This window comes from Adiantum capillus-veneris, chromosome 8, assembly GCF_014529385.1.
Source record: "Adiantum capillus-veneris isolate H3 chromosome 8, ASM1452938v2, whole genome shotgun sequence".
Taxonomy (NCBI): Eukaryota; Viridiplantae; Streptophyta; class Polypodiopsida; order Polypodiales; family Pteridaceae; genus Adiantum; species Adiantum capillus-veneris.
In genome coordinates, this window is record NC_140938.1 from 106,964,091 (window position 1) to 106,970,815 (window position 6,725).

Genomic DNA, 6,725 nt, shown 5'->3' on the forward strand with positions numbered 1-6,725 from the left:
GAATAATCAAATTCAAATATACCTGTACTATGCTTTGTCATGGTATCTTTATCTTGATCCCACATATTGTCTACATGAGAGATGACTAGAGATGGGAGAGAGAACTCTCCGAGAATATCATGATTCACCACATCCTTGAGATCAAGTGCCATATGAACATTTAGTGTTAACACAGTACATCAAATATTTGAAGTTTATTAGACGTGGAAGTTTAAATACTATTAAAGTTCTTGAGTGTGATCAAGGTCATATTCATAGGTTTTGAATATATTATGGCCCATTTGGCTAGGCACCACTTCAACTATAGGCCACCATGGCTTATCGAACTAATTGACAGCTCTAACTCCGGAGGTATCAATGACTCACATTGATCATGTTTCATAAGCACAAATGCACAGTGGCGTTCACAAGTAGTTTAGTTTTGATCCACTTGGAATTCACTTAATGACGTAGAAGACCACATTGGGTAGACAATTCACTTGGAATTTACTTGGGGATCGTGCAAGTTTAAGGTTGAGTTTACTTGAAGTGGGATACATTTTCATCGTCAGTTTAATCCAGGACTAACGGTGGATATTTGATCCCACCATGTAACCTATTTGGAGCCATTTATCCCATTTGACACTTGAAAAGTCAATTAGTGATGAGGAAGGGCATTCTTGGGTTTCTTCTCAATTCATGGACTAATAATACTCCATAGATATCTATGATTGTGAATTGTGACATGAAATGAAGTCCAATCCTAACTACATCATTGGCTAGATTAGAAAGGCAAAAGCTCTTGACTAAGTCTAGAGCTATAACCTACAATTGGCAAGTCATAAGAGTGATTCGGAGTGTCTCTCTCTCAAGGCCACTGTCAGGACAAGGGTCCTGTACCCTAAGAACTAGGATAGTCATGGACTACGGCCAAGGGTCGGGCTAGGCAGTGTGGACAGGGGATCCGTCTAGGGCAAGGGGCTAGGAGCCCGCCTATAAAGGGAGGTTGGGAGGAGGATCTCAGAGTCTAGTTCCCTAGTTCTTACACTGGTATCAGAGCTTAGGAGTCTTTTCCACTCTCTCTCTAGGTGTGGTCTCTTGAGGTCCCTAAAAGCAAGCTCTTTGGGTGAGAACCGTGGCTTTTTTGGGGCTTTTCCAAATACAGACAATTTTCTTGCCAAAGAAGGCCGCTTGTCCCGTTTTGGAAGTGTGTGTATGGTGCATGAAGTCGCTAGGTCTTGGGCTTGGAAGGAGCGCCATGGGGAGGTAGAGACTTGCGCCAACAGTTCTCGGCCATAGCCGGCCTCACCTAGCCACCCCATCTTCATCTTCTTGCTCGCAGAAAACAACATGCTACTGCTCGTTTTTTTTGGCTTCATAACCTCCTATTTTCACATTGTGAGGCCTTTGGCCATTAGCCTTAGGCCTTGGCCATTACTAAAGGCCCTTCCCACAGGCAATTCAGCGAACCAAGCGGTCAAGCAAGCCAAAGCAACACAAGCAAGGCAAACACTCGGCTTCCCATCGAATCTCCCGAAGTCGGACTACGCTCAGTACCTGCAGAAATTTACAGCAACTGCATATTTTTTTGGCGACGACTTCAAGAGGCGTTCAAGCAACATAATAGTCGACGCTTCCAACAATTAAGCTTCGACTCAAACGTGAAGCTTCAACCATACACGGTGCGGAGTTCGATTTGTACCCCGCCGGTGCAAATTATTGTTTGTTCGACGATTAAGTGCTACGACGTGCAAAGGGGAGTTCGCTATACTTTGCAAGTGCTACCAAAATCAGGTATTTTTTTTCTGAGTACTTCTTTCACTGCACTGTGTAGCCATGGATTCGGATATCAACATGACATTCGATTTTGAGCAAAGTACTCCCGACCCTGCCAATGACGGCTCGCGGCCGGATCCACAATTTCATCAATTATGGATTGGTGAAAAAGCTCAAACTGCCTCAAACTCCGAGTACCCACCGCTACAAGGTAGCAATGATGAATGGACATAATAGTGAAATATGGGATACTCAATGCCGAGTTGTTCCATTGGAAGTACAAGGATACTGTACTTGTTTGGATTTTCAAGTTATGAACATAGAAAGGGCTGATGTGGTTCTTGGTAGGGAGTGGTTGCATAGCTTAGGGCCATCACTGATACGTAGCTATGAGCACAACAATTTGATGTTTGATTCCCATGGCACACATGTGTTGTTGTTAGGAGAAAAGGATATACCATCATCACCACTGATTTGTACTGCCGAGCTTATGTAGCTCGTTTTTTATAATGAAATAGAACAGGTTTTCTTGCATTACTCACTGTCTCATTTTCTTTCTAACATTGAGTCTGTTGAACATTCCTCAACGCCACATGCTTCTCTCTCCTCTATTCCGCCAATTTCTAATTGTACACAAGCAAACGTTGCTAATCAGTTACAAAAATTGTTAAAGGAATTTCAAGATGTCTTTCCTAATGATCTGCCATCAGGTTTACCGCCGACACGCTCAGTACAACATGGCATTGACGTGGCTGCTGCTGCAGGCTGTAAACCTGTTAGTGAACCACCTTACCATATGAGTTACTCAGAGGCTGATGAGGTGGAACGTCAGCTTGCTAACTACCTTAGCAGAGGGTTTATACAACCCAGTTCTTCACCATGGGCTTCGCCTATCCTTTTGGTGAAGAAAAAGGACAGCAGTATGCGCATGTGCGTAGACTACCGGGGTTTAAATGCGGTTACAGTTAAGAACAAATACCCATTGCCAAAGGTAGATGAGTTATTTGATAAGCTAACTCATGCTCGCATTTTTACGAAAATCGACTTGCGATCAGGATATCACCAAGTCCGTATTCGGCTTTCCGATATACCTAAGACTGCATTCCGAACACAGTTTGGACATTACGAGTTTTTGGTGATGCCCTTTGGGTTAACCAATGCGCCCGCGACATTCATGACACTTATGGATAGTGTCTTGAAACCATATTTGGGAAAATTTGTCATTGTGTTCCTCCATGACATTCTAGTTTATAGTGCTTCTGAAGAAGAGCACTTACAACATCTCAGGCAGGTGTTTTAGTTGTTACGTGCAAACAAGTTATATGCCAAGGAATCTAAATGTGATTTCCTCAAGGAAGAAATTCATTATTTAGGGCATGTCATTTCAGCTAATGGCCTATACATGGATCAATCCAAAGTGGATACCATCCGGAAATGGCCACCTCCTAAAAATCTGGAAGAATTACAGATCTTTTTAGGCTTTGCAGGTTTTTACCGAAGGTTCGTAAAAAACTATGCTCACCTTGCTGTACCTAGACGGACCAACTAAAAGGCAAAGGTAAGGCTTTTCAGTGGGGTTCCGCTCAACAGCAGAGTTTTGAAACACTCGAAAATGCATTAGTTACAGCTCCTATGCTGGCTATTGTAGATCCTTTAAAACCATTCGTTTTGGAAACGGATGCCAGTGACCATGCCATTGAAGCAGTCCTGTTACAAGACGGACGACCAATTACATTTGAAAGTAAGAAACTGGATGCAGCTCAAAAGAATTATTATGCTTACGAACGTGAACTCTATGCAATAGTGTCTGCCTTAAAGACATGGCGTCACTATCTGTATGGTGCTCAATTCGAGATTGTGTTTGACCATGAAAGCATCAAATGGTTTATACAACAAACAGATTTAAAGGGTCGAAAAGCCAGGTGGACCGAGATCCTTCAGGAATATGACGCCAAGTTAAGGTATCGCAAAGGCCGATACAATGTAGTGGCAGACGCTCTCAATCGAATGCCAGAGATCAATTCGCTCTTGCTCACGGAACTTCGTAGTGAATTTTTAGAATCTCTCAAGGGCAGATATGAGCAAGATGAAACATATTCCAAAGTGTGGAGCCATGTTCAAAAGAGGGATCCTTCTCACTCCAATGCACGTAGTGTACAGTTAACCTCCACACCTAGTTCTCCTTTATCAAGTGATGGACTACAGCGATGGAAGCATTTTACCATCGACAATGGTACCTACTCCACAAGGGGAGAGTTTGTGTACTGACGGACGCAAACATTCGGCGCCAAATTCTTTATCAATGTCATGATAGTCCAAGTGCAAGGCACCCGGGGATTAGAAAAACTTATTCTCTCGTACGACACCAGTTTTACTGGCCAGGCCTACATGGCTTTGTTCAAGCTTATGTCTTGCATTGCCAAAAATGTCAAGTTAACAAAGCAGAGCGCCTGAAAGAAGGAGGACTCTTACATCCTTTGGAAATTCCCAATGGAAAATGGGAAAGTATCTCCATGGATTTTATTGTAGGTTTATCAACCACTATACGAGGTCATGACTCAGTATGGGTGGTCATAGACATGTTGACTAAACTATGTAAGTTTATTCCGACCAAATCCACGGTTAAGACACCGGAACTAGTAAGGTTATTTGTGGACAATCTATACAAATGGTATGGGTTGCCAAGTAATATTGTTAGTGACCGTGATCTCAAGTTTAACAGCCACTTCTGGAGAGTTGTATTTAAACGATTGGGTACACAACTCAACCTCAGTACAGCTGACCATCCAGAAACAAATGGTCAAACGGAACGGGTTAACTAGGTGCTCGAGGATATGCTAAGAGTATACGTTAGCAAAAAACAGACAGACTGGGAAGAATACTTACCTATTCTTGAGTTTGCCTACAACAGTTCTAAGCATGTCACCACAGGCTTTAGTCCTTTCATGCTCATGTACGGGTTTCAACCTATGTCACCAGTTACGGTGGGGTTGGCGACCGAAAAACTCCAACTGGTTAAGGATTTTCTCCAAGACCACATGGATATGCTGAAACTTGCTTGTCAGAATGTCCGACAAGCACAGGATCGGTATAAGAAATACGATAATGAGAAACGCCGCCAAGTTACCTTCAAAGAAGGGGAGGAAGTATTTTTACGTGTGCCAAAACATTCAGAAAGTCTGAAAACTGGACCGACACCTAAATTATCTCCCCGATATTGTGGGCCTTTCAAAATATTCAAGCGAGTTGATGATCGTGCCTACAAACAACTACTACCATCACACTCTCGCATTCATCCGGTGTTTCATGTAAGCTGTCTACGAAAGCGGTTACATGGGGACGACAACGTCATTAACCAACAGGTTTTGGTCGATTACATTGAACCTCCTACTTTATCGCATAAACCTGAACGTGTTATGGATTATCATGAGTTACGTACACGACATCATGTACGACAACAAGCCTTAATCAAGTGGAAAGACCGACCTGAAGAAGCTGCCACTTGTAGAAACATTAGTGTTCTTAAGAAGAAATTTCCCACTTTTGTTTTCGAGGACAAAAACTCTTCTTTAAGGGGGGAGTAATGTCAGGAAAAGGGTCCTGTACCCTAAGAACTAGGATAGTCATGGACTACGGCCAAGGGACGGGCTAGGTAGTGTGGACAGGGGATCCGTGTAGAGCAAGGGGCTAGGAGCCTGCCTATATAAAGGGAGGTTGGGAGGAGGATCTCAGAGTCTAGTTCCCTAGTTCTTACAGCCACCAAGTCAGTGTGCAAAGATGGTGGAAACCAAGCCTTATTATGTATTGCTTTCAACAATCCCCTTAACCAAACTACTACTCCGCTAGAATAACTCCTGCTCATTAAAGAATGATGATGGAGGTTCCAACATCTCAAATGCATGGCAATCCACACTATACGTGCTCAGTGTTTAAGACAAAAACCATACCTATTAGGGGTGGTTTGCGAGCACAAAAATAATCAAAGCCAAGAAGAGCTCCAAGTCAACCAAATTTTCTAAACTTTCTCGTGTTTCATGCAAATTCCTTTTTGCTCAAACTGGCACATAGGAGGTACTTACATGTAAGACCGACAATCATGGTTGTGCAATGCCAACAATAAACACAAATAGTGGATGTGTTATGGTAGCAAAGGCCTAGTGTCACCTATATGGTTCTACAGTGTAGTGCTTTTGCAAGATTGTGCCTTTTATTTACAATGAAAACTACTTGAAATAAATAATTGTTTACAACTGTGAAACCTATTTCTATAAGCCTCATTTTGATAGAGTTATTAACTTCAAAGAAATGATTTATGAAACCCAATTCACTGGAGTGACAAGAGCTCCTACTCTCTTCTTTTAATTACTTTGTAATCGTGTGAATCCCCAAGCTCTTTTGTGCTTGTGGACTACAACAATCACAATGAACACCCCCATTTTCACTATGAGATTTCTTAACTAAACTCTCTCTCTCTCTCTCTCTCTCTCTCTCTCTCTCTCTCTCTCATGCATGCAATGAATAATTTACTGTCTAATCTTGTTTGTCTTTTTGCTTGCTTTTGTGTAAGCGTCTTGATTCCCCTCTTGCCTCTATGTGAATAGGGTGGAGAATATTTGTAGATTGAGCTCATCTAGCACATACATGGGATGGAGCATCACCCCCAAGCCAAGAAACAATGCAACAATCTGAAGTGCTTGGGAAGAGCAAAAAAAATTATTGACAAGGTGATCCTATTTGAGAAAGGGAGGGTATTGTAGGTGTAGTTATGCCAAGCAACATTGCTTGGGTCTCTTATGCGTACAGTTGGTTCTCGATTTGTGTCCCTTAGCATACAAGAGGTGTGTTGGGTTTGTCATAACTAGACAAAAGCCACAATTAACCTCTTGGATTAACCATTAGAATTTTGGGTGTGAATCCCACTAAGAAGTTATGCTAGGACACGTACATCATGACCAAAGGTTTTACATACT